The 15,744-nt window shown below is 41.5% G+C and overlaps 1 pseudogene; it reads right to left on the bottom strand.

Moving 5' to 3' along the window:
- Positions 1-15,744, bottom strand: part of LOC145537724 (MYND-type zinc finger-containing chromatin reader ZMYND8-like) — a 94,191-nt pseudogene that overhangs the window by 77,843 nt on the left and 604 nt on the right.

Here is a 15,744-nt window from a genome sequence, read left to right on the forward strand (position 1 = left end):
ATCTATTTTGCATAAGGTAATATAAATGTTTCAGGGCTATTTTCTCAAATTAACCCAGCCTCACGTTCCACCACGGAGTCCAAAGTCTGTTCTTATATGTCTGTGTCTTATTTGCTGTCCTGCATGTTGGATGTCCAGTACGATCTACGTGGTCCTAAACTCCATATATTTGTGTTAACATGCAGTATTTGTTTTTTCTTTCTGACTTACTTCACTCTGTTTAATAGGCTCCATATTCATTCCAACTCATTAGGACTGAGTTCAATGCATTTCTTTTAAGAGCTGAGTAACATACCATTGTGTATATGTACCCCAACTCCCTTAACCCTTCACTGCCGATGGACATATAGGTTGCTTGCATGTCCTAGTTCTTGTAAATAGTTGTATGGTGAAGATTGGGGTACGTGGCTTAAAAACCCGTATGCAGGTCAGGAAGCAACAGTTCGAACTGGACATGGAACAACAGCCTGGTTCCAAATAGGAAAAGGAGTATGTCAAGGCTGTATGTTGTCACCCTGCCTATTTAACTCTATACACAGAGTACATCATGAGAAACGCTGGGCTGGAAGAAACACAAGCTGGAATCAAGATTGCCGGGAGAAATATCAATAACCTCAGATATGCGGATGACACCACCCTAAACCCATGGCTGATTCATGTCAATGTATGGCAAAAACTATTACAATATTGTAAAGTAATTAGCCCCCAACTAAAATAAATAAATTTATAAAAAAAAAAAAAAAAAGAAAGTGAAGAAAAACTAAAGAGCCTCTTGATGAAAGTGAAAGAGGAGAGTGAAAAAGTTGGCTTAAAGCTCAACGTTCAGAAAACTAAGATCATGGCATCTGGCCCCATCACTTCATGGGAAATAGATGGGGAAACAGTGGAAACAGTGTCAGACTTTTTTTTGGGGGGGTCCAAAATCACTGCTGATGATGACTGCAGCCATGAAATTAAAAGACACTTACTCCTTGGAAGGAAGGTTATGGCCAACCTAGATAGCATATTTAAAAGCAAAGACATTACTTTGCCAACAAAAGTCCATCTAGACAAGGCTATGGTTTTTTTCAATGGTCATGTATGGATGTGAGAGTTGGATGGTGAAGAAAGCTGAGCGCTGAAGAATTGATGCTTTTGAAGTGTGTTGTTGGAGAAGACTCTTGAGAGTCCCTAGGACTGCAAGGAGATCCAATCAATCCATCCTACGGGAAATCAGTCCTGGGTGTTCATTGGAAGGATTGATGTTGAAGCTGAAACTCCAATACTTTGGCCACTTCATGTGAAGAGTTTACTCATTGGAAAAGACCCTAATGCTGGGTAGGATTGGCGGCAGGAGGAGAAGTGGACGACTGAGAATGAGGTGGTTGGATGGCATCACTGACTTGATGGACATTGGTTTGAGTAGACTCCTGGAGTTGGTGGTGGACAGAGAGGCCTGGTGTGCTACAATTCATGGGGTCGCAAAGAGTCAGACACGACTATGCGACTGAACTGAACTGAGAGAGGAAATGTAAAAGTTCACAGACTCTCTCTCCTGGGAACTGACTTGAAAGATTAAAGCTGTCTTTAGTGTTGTTGAGAGAGGATAGGTTGACATATCTGTGTCTGTGTCTCTGTCTGTTTTGAAAGGAAACCCCCGATTTTGAGAAGCTTATGATGGAGTGTCCCCCGTTACCTAAAATAGAAAATCTAAGAAGGTGCTTCACATGAAGATCAATGGCCAGCTAGTTCTCTCGGACAGGAAAGTAATGAAGAGTGGTCTGGTGGTGAAATAGATCGAGAGGGAGAAACAAGTAAGCATGAAATAATTCCGAAGGATAAATAGAAAGCATCAACCGTATGTGTCTGTGTATTGTTTGGCCAGGTCCTCAAGACAAATACTTCAACTCCATGTAGGGTCTCAGTTTAAGGCGTGGGAATTACCAGACCATGGAGAGTTGTAGAGGGGGTTAAGCCATATGTTGGGGTTGTGTCAGGGGACACAGTTCTTCCTGTGGGGCGGGGTTGGGGAGGAAGGAGAAGGAAGAGCAGGGGCCATTAACTGTGGTTCTGGCAACTTCACAAGGGAAATGTGGATGTTCATGGAAAGGGTCTGGTGAACAAGGGCCAGAGATTGAAATAATGGAACACAACTTTATTGGAAGGTGGTGTCCCAGGTATCATCACTGCTGGATATCATCAGGCATTTTAAGAGTACAGGACAAGGAAAAAGCCTTAACATTCAACTCACTATGAACCACATAGCCTTCTTGTGTATATGACTGCACGGTTCAGCTTTGCTGAGAGTCATCTTCCCAGAGCTAGGGTTCCAGGTAACATCTTAGGGGATGGGGGCATAAAGTATATGGAGGGGCTGTGGCCCAGGGTGAAAGTGAGGGGGTGGGAAGGCAGTCAGGATATTAGTTTCTGGCAAAAGTGACCAGGGGAAAAGATAAATCGCCAGGAAACAGACAGACAAACAAAACCAGATCCCATCATATATGTTTGAGCTCATGTGAACTCTGTTCTTTTTTCGAGGAACTCAGTTTAGGTACAAAGTCTGCAGGGGCAGAAGTCAGGGGAATGGGGATGTTAAACAGGCAAGGTCCAGCCTACCCAGCCGTGCACTCTGTGTCCCATGATGGCTCAGCGGTTAATATCCTTTTTTCCAGGAAGGCTTAAGCTCTGTGCCCAAGGCCCTCTGTCAGGACTAGGTGTAGAAATAACATTTTTCTCACGAACCCTCTGGTGACAGTGTCTCTTCCTTGCTGAATGGCTCAGCACAGACTGTATAAAACCACAAGGGACATTCTTCTGGGGCTTTGTCGCTACTCTGCGGGCCAAGGGCCAATGGGAACGCCTGGAGAATACAGAGCTCACTGAGGGACTGGTCAGAACTTAGGGTGGCCCTTTCCAAGTAGATGGCTGCTTTCCGGAATCACGTCCACCTCTGGATTGGGCAAAGGACAGACTGGCACAAAGTGAGTAGGGAGAGGTCAACGTTTGTCCACTCGCCCCAGATACAATGGCTCCAACGTGGGCTTCCCTGAGGGTGATATTTCTGTCTCACATGGAGTTCTCACTCCAAAAATTGTCTCCCGACAGCAGCATCTCTTTTGAGGGCAAAGGGTAAAGAATGAACGTCAAAGTTCATGGGTTCATGGATGCCCCCTTCAAGGTGCACTGAATGAGATCTCCTGCTCAGGGCCAACTTTTGCATTTGACTATCTGCACCCCAGTATGCCCCTTCTGCAGAGGAGCATCTACAGTTCCAGAAGGCAAGGCTTGGCCTTCTCTGGGTGCTTTCTGTACAAGCAGCTCAGCAAACAATGGAAACATGTCTTCTTACTTTCTTAATCTGTAATCTTCAAAGAATACTTGGGGCTCCGGCAGGCTGGTACCTGTGTTTCTCAGCACCAGTTCAAAACAAAACAATGCAAAGCAGAAACTAATGTGTAATAACTCTGCTGTGGGTGTGGGATAGCATATTGGTGCATGTGTTTGGGGACCTTAGACTGGGCTCATTCTAGTTATCCACATTCAGAAGTTTTAGTAAGGCACTGCAAAGAACTTAAAGACAAGAAGTGTTAAGGACAGGGTGCCCCAACGCCTAATATCGCCTGTCTTCAGTACCAGTGATTCAGTACCAGGGGTGGCTTTAGCTCTAACCTGTCCTGAAGTGAAGAGTGCAGAGATAGTCATGGGTTGGTTAGTAAAACTGAACTGTGCATCGTTGACTTGATGGTCATTCTCTGGAAACTTGCCATGACATGTGTCCCAGTGTCTTTCGGGCTTTCACTTGGGCCCTAAGATCTAGGTGCTATTAGATTTGACTGCACACTTGGACGTGTTGTGTAAGGTTTTCTTCCACTGAATATCAATGCGTGTGAGACTTGGCGGGTTACTGATGATTTCTTGAGCATTCTGGCTCAATCACCCTGAGCTGCATTTGTTTCCTGTTCCCTGGATGTGTTCATGTTTTCCTCTGTTTAGAATGAAGATTGGGTGTCTCTGTTGTGCCTGCCCTTGAATGTGAGTTGATGTTTCTTCCTCTGGGTCTGCCTATGCCTCCTGTCTTCTTTGATATGACACCCATGCCTGTGCCATTATACACAGCTCTGCTGCAATAGCTGTGTCAGTTCTTGCACGGCCCTATTCAACATACGTGAATTGTGTTGCTTGTATTCACTTTTGTTTTTTAAGTTTGTGTGTCTTTGTCAGACTGTGTGTGAATTGGATGATTTCTTTCATTCCTGGATCAAATGTTTCCAACATCTTGACTTGTGACTTTTTTTTAAGAGATACACGATATTTGTGAACAGCAAGAAATGCTTTATCACAGGAATAGTTAACAGTGACCCCCGTTTGGAAACAGCAATACCCACACACTTACACAAATGCCCATGGGGCAAGAATATCACTCGTTGAAATGAGAATATTAATTAGGATCACAAAGGGCAAAGATGTTGCAGGAATGCATCTGTCAGAAAATTTTTGATCTGTCAGGAGAGATTTGGGGTTGACTTGTTAAGTGTTCTATAAACACTGCTGCAGGAAAGAAGGACATTGACTATTACCACTTCTTGCAGTGATCGTTAACCTGGCATTACCCATGCAGAATTTCTTCATGATTTTAAGTGAAGCATCACTCAGGCAGTAAGAGTTGGGACTTGCCTTTCTGTGAATAGGAATTTGTTAAAGAATTCTTGTCCTCAGTGACCTGCTATAGCCTGGGCAAAGGGGGTGCATGATCAATTTCAAGTTCAAAGCCCCTTGCTATTTCTGTGCTTTTTCTGGAAGGAAAGCACAGGGAATGGAATCATGCCACCATGATTGGCACTGTGAACCAGTCTGTTGTGATGGGAGTAGAGAACACAGGCACATGTCACTCAACCATCCACAGTGAGGACTTCCAACCCTGCCAACCTCTTTGTAAGTCAGCCCCCTCATGAGCAAATCCCATTCACCTTCCAGGATGTATCATAGAAGTAGAAGAGGACGCTGATTTGATCAACTAGTGAGTGAAAAAAATAATAATAACCGGGCCAAAAAAAGAGGGGTGCTTACCAAAGTTCATTATACTGGACAAGTAAACAATTAGCGGCACATCTGTGCAAGTTTCTTTTCAGGATTGTTTGTGTGGGGGGGTAGGTGGGTGGGAGAGCATGCACACACATGTGCTGACACAAATGTGTGTGTGAGCTGTCTGAGCTGGTCTGGCTGTGGGATGGAAGAATGGACACTGAAAACGTGAAAGAGCTTGTGTAAGGTAGAAAGATCATAGGGCAGCAGAAGCACTGACACCACGGAAAAAAGCACAGGGGTCTCACCGACAGAGCAAGCTGGAAGTGTAAACAGGCATGTAAATGTAAACATGGATGCCTGATCAGAAAGGAGAGGCAGAAACGAAGCACCTGGGCGCAGTCAGGGAGGATACGAAGGAGCAGAAAAATGAAGTGGGCCAGATTCCCAGGCACAGAAGAGGGGCTCTGCACAGCCCCTAGGACACCCAGCTACAAAGGGTTTTCTGTCCTTCTCAAGTGCAGGACCATTCTATCCTCTACATGACCAGGCATCTGAGCACAGCTTGCCCTTTTCTGTAAGGTTTGGGAGACTGGTAGCACTGTAGCAGAAGCACCTGCTACATGCAGAGTTTGTCAGTTTGAAACATCACTCCTTAAAAGGGTGTCTTGGGTTGATCCTCTTACCCCTCCTAGTCCCACAGGCCTGGGCTGATGGGGTAGGCTGGGCTGTGTTCTCACCTGGAGGCTGGGTGAGAACAGAATCACTGTGAAAGGGCCTCTGTACAATAAATGGGCAGACTTCAATTCCTCTGACAATGGAGAGCCGTGGCCCTTGGTGGGGCACTATCCTTAGCATCTCTGTATAAATTTCTCTCAACAGAGAGAATTCCATGTCTGTATCACATTTTGACATGAGGGCAAAAGTGTTCTACGTGAAGCATGGAACTTGGTATTTCACATCTGAATACATGCATGTAGATTTCCTGAATGAAATACAGAATTCTCTGCATTTCATCTGTGAATATCTCACCACACACTTTCCAAATTGAGAATGAAATTCCCCATATTTTACAGTATGAAAATGTATGCACATATTAAAACATAATGTGACACACATGAGAAGCAAACTACTAAATGATAGAAAAGATAAAAGATATACTCTCTCTATATATCCTAGCAAATCAGTTCATGACAAAGTTTCCAAAATAATGAGTAGTCCTCAAGTAAGACCTGATGAAAACCTTTGTCACACTTTGTCCTAAATTCACCTGGTAACTAGGAGAGCTCTCAGTGTCTGTTAATTTGCTTCACACACAAGAAAAAACTGGTCATCCTTTTATGAGTGTATGTGGTTTTGAAATGAGACATTCTCTCAAGAGATTCTGTTAACCTCCACAGACTTGAGAGATAAGGTGTTACTGTAACTAAATACCCCTGTACCCAGCAACCTTGGGCCAAGCAATATCGAAACATTAGAGTTTAAAGCAGAGTATGTTTTATTGCAGAGCCATGCAAGAAGTGTGGCTTATGCCTTTAAAAACCTCAATCTACCTAAAGAGACAAAGGAGATACATATAGAAAACTATAAAACACTGATGAAAGAAATCAAACAAGACACAAATAGATGGAGAAATATACCATGTTCATGGATCAGAAGAATCAATATAGTGAAAACGAGTATACTACCCAAAGCAATCTATAGATTCAATGTAATCCCTATCAAGCTACCAGCGGTATTTTTCAGAGCTAGAAAAAATAATTTCACAATTTGTATGGAAATATATAAAACCGCAAATAGCCAAAGAAATCTTGAGAAAGAAGAATGGAATAGGAGTAATCAACCTGCCTGACTTCAGGCTATACTACAAAGCAACAGTCATCAAGACAGTATGGTACTAGCGTGGAGACAGAAACATAGATCAATGGAACACAATAGCAAGCCCAGAGATAAATTCATGTACCTATGGACACCTTATCTTTGGCAAAGGAGGCAAGAAAATAAAATGGAGAAAAGACAATTTCTTTAACATGTGGAGCTGGGAAAACTGGTCAACCACTTGTAAAAGAATGAAACTAGAACACTTTCTAACACCGTACACAAAAATAAACTCAAAATGGATTGAAGATCTGAACATAAGACCACAAACTATAAAAGCCCTAGAGGAAAACATAGACAAAACACTTTCCGACACAAATCACAGCAGAATGCTCTATGACCCACCTCCCAGAGTAATGGAAATAAAAGCAAAAATAAACAAATGGGAGCTAATGAAACTTAAAAGCTTTTGTACAACCACAGAGACTAGAAGCAAGGGGAAAAGCCTACCTTCAGAATGGGAGAAACTAATAGCAAATGAAGCAACTGACAAAGAGTTAATCTCAAAAGTATACAAGCAACACCTGCAGCTCAAGTCCAGAAAAGTAAGTGAACCAATCAAAAATTGGGCCAAAGAACTAAACAGACATTTCTCCAAAGAAGACATACAGATGGCTAACAAACACATGAAAAGATGCTCAACATCACTCATTAGCAGAGAAATGCAAATCAAAACCACAACGAGGTACCATCTCACACTGGTCAGAATGCCTGCCATCCAATAATCTACAAACAATAAATGCTCGAGAGGGTACGGAGACAAAAGAACCCTCTTACACTCTCGGTGGGAATGCAAACTAGTACAGGCACTATGGAGAACAGTGTGGAGGTTCTGCCATACAACCCAGCAAACCCACTGCTGCGCATATACACCGAGGAAGCCAGAACTGAAAGAGACACGTGTACCCCAATATTCATCGAAGGCCTGTTTATAATAGCCAGGACACGGAAGCAACCCAAATGGCCATCAGCAGACGAATGGATAAGAAAGCTGTGATACATATACACAATGGAATATTACTCAGCTATTAAAATAAATGCATTTGAATCCCTTCTAACGAGGTGGATTAAACTGGTGCCTATTATACAGAGTGAAGTAAGTCAGAAAGCAAAACACCAATACAGTATATTAACAAATATATATGGAACTTAGAAAGATGCTAACGATAACCCTATACGCGGGACAGCAAAATAGACACAGATGTATAGAACAGTCTTTTGGACTCTGTGGGAGATTACAGGGGTGGAATGATTTGGGAGAATGACATTGAAACATGTATATTATCATATGTCAAACCAGATCATATGCCATATCGTATCATATGACAGACCAGATTCGATGCATGAGACAGGGTGTTCGGGGCTGGTGCACTGGGAGGACCCAGATGGATGGGATGGGGAGGGAGGTGTGAAGGGGCTTCAGGATGTGGAACACATGTACACCTGTGGCGGATTCATGTCAATGTGTGGAAAAACCACTTAGATATTGTAAAGTAATTAGCGCCCAATTAAAATAAATAAATTTATAATAAAAAATAAAAGTTACCTGAAAATAAACTAATTACATTTTCGTAAAAAAGAAAAAAAAAAGAATGCTCTAGAGCTAACAAGTCCTGTGAACTGAACTTCATTCGTCCCATTCTATCCCTTCAGTCTGGGCTAGTCATCAGGTTTTTTTGTTTGTTTGTTTGTTTGTTTTTTGACTACTGAAAAGATGGAGTAGATTTCCTTCCAGTCTTTACATCTACTTAGACATAATCTTTCACATTTTTATTGAATGAAACAATATATCTGTTTCTATTAAAATATTTATTGTTAGCAAAAACCAACCAAACAAACAGCAAAAAGGAAATTGGTGTCCAGATTTTCACATGAGAAACAGAGATAATGCCATCATTCATGCAGGAAAATATGCACCCTGATTTTCAGATGTGAAATATAAATAAGTCCGTATTTTATGTAATGAAAACTGTGCTGTGATGTAGATGTTGGAAAATTTGAGAAATTCATATTTAATATAGGAAAATGGATGCCAAGATTTTCTGATGAGAAATACACAGAATTTCAAAACTTCATGTAGTAATACAGACATGCAGATGTTCATAAATAAAATACAGAGTATTTCATATATCATGCCCCCAAAAAATTGCTTTCACAGTCTCATATGTGACATATACAGATGCACATTTTTCATATGGGAAAATCAAAACCTAGAAATACAACTGTTACTTCAGAGATTTATGCAATTCATGTAGAAATATTGGCACCCAGGTTTTCATGTGTGAAATATGGATTATTCCATATATCATGCAGGGCAGTCTTCACCCAGATTTTCAGAAATGAAATCCAGAGAATTCCAAACTTCAATAGGGAAATCTGTGACCAGATTTTCATATATGAAATATAGCTCATTCTATATTTGACTGTCTGGCCCAGATGTTAATTTGCGAATCACGGAAAATCCCGTATTTTGTATGTCAAAATCTGACACAAATATTCACATGTGAATAACTGACATTTTGTATCTCACATGAGAAAATCTGTCCCCAGATTTGCAAATGCAAAATATACAGAATTCCATATTTCATACTGAAGAGCTTCATGCAAGTTTTCTTGGGTGAAGTACAGAGAGTTTCACACCTCAAGCATGAAAATCACTTAATGAATGAAACAGAAATTTCCATATTTCTTTAGGAAAATCGATGCCAAGTGTTTCAACTGTTAAATATACAGTATTCTGTAGTTCAGGAAGTAAAGTCAGTACACAGGTTTTCAGATGAGAAATATGAAAAATTCCATATTTCGTGTTACAAAACATGACCTTATTTATTGCCAATTCCATGTGAAATACAAGAATTTCATATTTCAGGGGAAAGTGCTCTGTGCCTTGAGTTTCAAATGTGAAAGTAGAGAAATCCATATTTCATGTAGGAAAATCAGTGCCTAGACTTTCATTCATGAAATATAGAGAACTGCATATCTCATTTGGAAAATCGCGACCCAGATTTTCCTAAATGAAATATAAAAAGTTCCTTATCTCATGGATTAGGTCTCTGCCAAGATTGTTTTTTTACGTGAGATATAAAAGTCTATCCCACAAATGCAGATGCTGAAGAAGCTGAAATAATCAGTTCTTATGAAGACTTACAAGACCTTGTAGAGCTAACATCAAATGAAAGATATCCTTATCATTATAGGGGTTGGATTTCAAAAGTAGGAAGTCAAGAGGTACCTGGAGTGACAGGCAAGTTTGACCTTGGAGTGAAAAATGAAGCAAGACATGGACTAATCAAATTCTGTCATGAATTGCACTGGTCATAGCAATCATCCTTTTACAACAACAGAAGAGACGACCTTACAGAAGGATGTCATCAAATGGTCTCTGCCGATATCCGATTGATCATCTTCTTGGTAGCAATCAAGTGGGAAAAGCTGCATACCGTCAGCAAAAACAAGACCTGTGGGTCGTCATCAGATCATCATCTTCTCTTGGCAAAATGCAGGCTTAAACTAAATGGGGAGGAGTTGGGGTGGGGTGCAGAGGGCAGAACGACTAGGCCAGCCAGGTACAACTTGAATCAAATCCCCTCTGAATATGCAGTGGAGGTAACAAATAGTTTCAAGGGTTTATATCTAGTAAAGAGAGTGTCTCAAATACTGTGGTAGGAGGTCCAAAATATTGAACAGTGAGCAAACCATCCTGATGAAAAATAAAAGCATGAAGGCACAGTGACTGTCTGAGGAGGGTTTACAAGTTGCTGTGGAAAGGAGAGAAGCAAAAAACATGTGGAAAAGGCAAAGGTACCCCAACTGAGCGCAGAGTTCCAGAGAATAACAAAGAGAGACAAACAGGGCTTCTTCAATAAACAATGCAAGGAAATAGAAGAAAACAATAGAAAGGAAAGACTAGAGATCTCTTCAAGAAAATTGGAGATATCAAAAGAACATTTCATCCAACGATGGCCATGATAAAGGACAGCAACAGCAAAGACCGAAAATAAGTAGAAGAGATCAAGATGAGATGAAAAGAATCTACAGAAGTGTAGAAAAACAGGCCTAAACGACTCAGATAAGCACGATGGTGTGACCATTCGCCCAGAGCCCGCCATTCAGGAGTGTGAAACCAAGTGAGGTGATGGAGTTCCAGCAGAGCTACTTAGAGTCCTAAAAGACGATGCTATCAAGGTGCTGCACTCAGATCAATTCAGTTGAGTTCAGTCGCTCAGTCATGTCCGACTCTTTGCAGCCCCATGAATTGCAGCACACCAGGCCTCCCTGTCCATCACCAACTCCCGAAGTTCACCCAAACCTATGTTCATTGAGTCGGTGATGCCATCCAACCATCTCATCCTCTGTCATCCCCTTCTCCTCCTGCCCCCAATCCTTCCCAGCATTGGGGTATTTTCCAATGAATCAACTCTTCGCATGAGGTGGCCTAAGTACTGGAGTTTCAGCTTGAACATCAGTTCTTCCAATGAACACCCGGGACTGATCTCCTTTAGGATGGACAGGTTGGATCTCCTTGCAGTCCAAGGGACTCTCAAGAGTCTTCTCCAACACCACAGTTCAAAAGTATCAATTCCTCGGTGCTCAGCTTTCTTCACCGTTCAACTCTCACATCCATATATGACCACTGGAAAAACCATAGCCTTGACTAGATGGGCCTTTGTTGGCAAAGTAATGTCTCTGCTTCTAAATATGCTATCTAAGTAGGTCATAACCTTCCTTCCAAAGAACAAGTGTCTTTTAATTTCATGGCTGAAATCACCATCAGCAGTGATTTTGGAGCCCCCAAAATTAAAGTCTTTCACTGTTTCCACTGTTTCCCCATCTATTTCCCATGAAGAGATGGGAGCAGATGTATGATCTTAGTTGTCTGAACGTTGAGCTTTAACCCAGCTTTTTCACTCTCCTCTTTCACTTTCATCAAGAGGCTCTTGAGTTCTTCTTCACTTTCTGCCAAGGGTGGTGTGGTCTGTGTATCTGAGATTATCACTATTTCTCATGGCAATCTTGATTCCAGCTTGAGTTTCTTCCAGCCCAACGTTTCTCATGATGTACTCTGCATATAAGTTTGATAAGCAGGGTGACAATATACAACCTTGACGTTCTCCTCTTCCTTTTTGGAAGCAGTCAGTTGTTCCATGTCCAGTTCTAACTCTTGCTTCCTGACTTGCATACAGGTTTCTCAAGAGAAACTTCAGATGGTCTTGCATTCCCATCTCTTTCAGAATTGTCCACAGTTTATTTTGATCCACACAGTCAAAAGCTTTGACATAGTCAATAGAGCAGATCGATGTTTTTCTGGAACTCTCTTGCATTTTCGATGATCCAGTGGATGTTGGCAATTTGATCTCTGGTTCCTCTGCCTTTTCTAAAACCAGCATGAACCTCTGGAAGTTCACAGTTCACGTATTGCTGAAGCCTGGCTTGGAGAATTTTGAGCATTACTTTACAAGTGTGTGAAATGAGTGCAATTATACGGATTTTAAGCATTCTTTGGCATTGCATTTCTGTGACATGGGAATGAAAACCGACCCTTTCCAATCCTGTGGCCACTGCTAAGTTTTTCAGATTTGCTGGCATAACAAGTGCAGCACTTTCACAGCATCATCTCTGAGGATTTGCAATAGCTCAACTGGAATTCTATCACCTCCACTAGCTTTATACGTAGTGAGGCTTTTAAGGCCCACTTGACTTCACATTCCAGGATGTTTGGTTGTAGTGAGTGATTGCACCATTGTGATCATCTGGGGCGTGAAGATCTTTCTTGTACAGTTTTTCTGTGTATTCTTGCCACCTCTACTTAATATCTTCTGCTTCTGTCAGGTTCATACCATTTTTGTCCTTTATCGAGACCATCTTTGCATGAAAAGTTCCCTTGGTATCTCTAATTTTCTCGAACAGATTGCTAATCTTTCCCATTCTGATGTTTTCCTCTGTGTCTTTGCATTGATCACTGAGGAAGGGTTTCTTATATCACCTTGCTCTTGTTTGGAACTCTGCATTCAGATGCGAATATCTTTCCTTTTCTCCTTTGCATTTTGCTTCTCTTCTTTCCGCAGCTGTTTTTCAGGCCTCCTCAGAAAGCTATTTTGCTTTTGTGCACTTCTTTTCAGTGGGGATGGTCTTGATCCCTGTCTCCTGTACAGCGTCATATACCTCTGTCCATAGTTCATCAGGCACTCTGTCTACCAGATCTAGTCTCTTAAATCTATTTGTCAATTCCACTGTATAATTATAAGGGATTTGATTTAGGTCATACATGAATGGTCTAGTGGTTTTCTCTACTTTTTTCAATTTAAGTCTAAATTTGGCAATAAGGAGTTCATGATCTGAGCCACAGTCTTCCCCCATTATTTTGTTTGTTTGTTTGTTTTGCTGAATGTATAGAGCTCCTCCATCTTTGGCTGCAAAGAATATAATCAATCTGATGTCGGTGTTGACCATCTGGTGATCTCCTTGTGTTGTTGGAGGAGGGTTTTTGCTATGACCTGTGCTGCACTCAAGATGTCAGCAAATCTCAAAAACCTAACAATGGCCACAGGCCTGGAAAAAGTAAATCCTTTCCCCAATTCCCAAGAAGAGTAGGACTAAAGAACATTCAAGCCACCATATAATAGTGCTGGCCTCCCATGCTAAAAATTTATGCTCAAAATCCTTCATGCTAGGCTTCAGCATTACGTGAACTGAGAAATTCCAGATCTTCAGGTAGCTTTAGAAACAGCAGAGGAGCCAGAGCTCAAGTTGTCACCATTTGCTGGATGAGAGAAATAGCAAGTTAATTCCAGAAAAACCTCTACTTCTTTTTCACTGACGACTCTATACAGTCTTTGATTGTGTGGATCATAACAAATTGTGAGAAACCCTTAAAGAGATGGGAATACAGGACCATCTTTTACCTGGATCCTGAGAGACCTGTGGGCAGGTCAAGAACCAAGCATTAGAACCACGTATGGAAAAAGTGACTGGTTCAGGATTGAGAAAGGATGACAAGGCTGTTGATTGTCACCTTGTTTATTTAACTTAAGCACATAGCACATCATGAGAAATGCCAGGCTGGATGAGTTACACCTGGAATCATGATTGATGGGAGAAATGTCAACCATCTACAATATGCATATGCATACCACTCTAATGATAGAAAATGAAGAGGGACTAAAGAATCTTTTGATGAGGGTGAAGGAGGACAGTGCAAAATCAGGCATAAAACTCAGTATAAAAACGCAGATCACAATATCCGTTTCCATCACTTCATGGCAACTAGAAAGGGGAAACGGGAAAGCTGTGCCAGATTTCCTCTTCCTGGGCTCTAAAATCGCTGCAGATGGTGACTGCAGCCATGAAATTAGAAAACAAATGCTTATTGGCAGGAAAGCTATGACACACCTAAACAGTGTGTAAAAAGCAAAGCTATCATGTTGCTGACAAAGGTTCGTAGAGTCGAGGCTACGTTCTTTCTAGTAGTCATATATGGTTGTGAGAGATGAACCACAGTGGAGGCGGAACGCCAAAGAACAGATGCTTTTGAACTGTGGGGCTGGAGAAGACTCTTGATAATCCCTTGGACAGCAAGGAGACCAAACCCGTCAATCTTCAAGGAAATCGACCCTAAATACTCATTGGAAGGACCACTGCTGAAGCTGAAGCTCTAAAACTTTGTCCACCTGATGCGAAAAGCAAACTCCCTGGTAAAGACCCTGATGCTGGGAAAGACTGAAGGCAGAATGCAAAGCCAGAAACAAGGATGAGATGGTTGGATGGCATCACCGATGCAGTGGATATGAACCTGGGCACACTCCGGGAGATAGTGGAGGACAGGGAGCCCTGGTGTGCTGCCACCCACAGCTTCACAAAGTGTCAGACACGACGTGGCCACAGAACAACGATGTGGAAGTTTCCTAATTTCATTCTTTTACCTTTAGCTGTCAAGATTTTCCACCATCACTTATAAAAGAGATTGTCTTTTTTCCATGGAATATTGCTGCCTCCTTTGTCATAGATTAGGGGACCCATTTGGGCATGAGATTATCTCCAGGTTTTCTGTCATGTTCCATTGCTCTATATTCCTGTTTCTGTGTTAGTTCCATACCACATTGATTACTACAGCTTTGTAGTATAGACTGAAATCAGGGAGTCTGAATCCTCCAGCTCTTGTTTTTCTCTCTCAAGGCAACATGGTTCTTCAAGGTCTTCTGTATTTCCATACAAGTTGAAAAACTTTTTTGTTCTACTATCTGTGAAAAATGCCATTGGCAATTTCATAGGAATGGCACTGAATCTGTAAACTGCATTTTGTAGTGTAGCCATTTTCACAACGTTTTTTCTTCCAGTACATGAGAGTCGTGTATCTCACTATCTCTTTGTATCACTTTTGTTTCATCCATGCCTTATTTTTTTCTGTGCACAAGTTTGTTCCCAGCCTAGGTAGGTTTGTTCCCAGAAATTTTTCTTTTCTTGTTTCCATGGTGAATGGGATTGCTTCCTTCATTTCTATTTTTTTTTTATTTTTGTTGTTATTTTATAGAAAAGCAAGAGTGTTCTGTGTGTTATCTTTGTATCCAGCCCCTTCCCTAAAGTCCTGGATTAGTTCTAGTCATTTCCTGGTGGCATCTTTGGATTCTCTGGGCATAGTATCATGCCATGTGCAAACAGTGACAGTTTCACCTCTTCTTTCCCAGTTCGTTTGAAAATTGTTTTCTTCTTCTCCTCTGATCGCTCGCAATTGGAGTCCAGAGACGATGCTGAATAACAATGGTGAGAGTTGGCATCTTTATCTTATTCATAACATTAGGGGGCATGCTCTCAGGTTTTTACCATTGTGAATCATGTGTGCAGTGGATTTATTCATATATGGTTGAAGAA

Source organism: Giraffa tippelskirchi, chromosome Y (genome assembly GCF_054371585.1).
Source record: "Giraffa tippelskirchi isolate mGirTip1 chromosome Y, T2T-mGirTip1v1.2.pri, whole genome shotgun sequence".
NCBI classification, from domain to species: domain Eukaryota; kingdom Metazoa; phylum Chordata; class Mammalia; order Artiodactyla; family Giraffidae; genus Giraffa; species Giraffa tippelskirchi.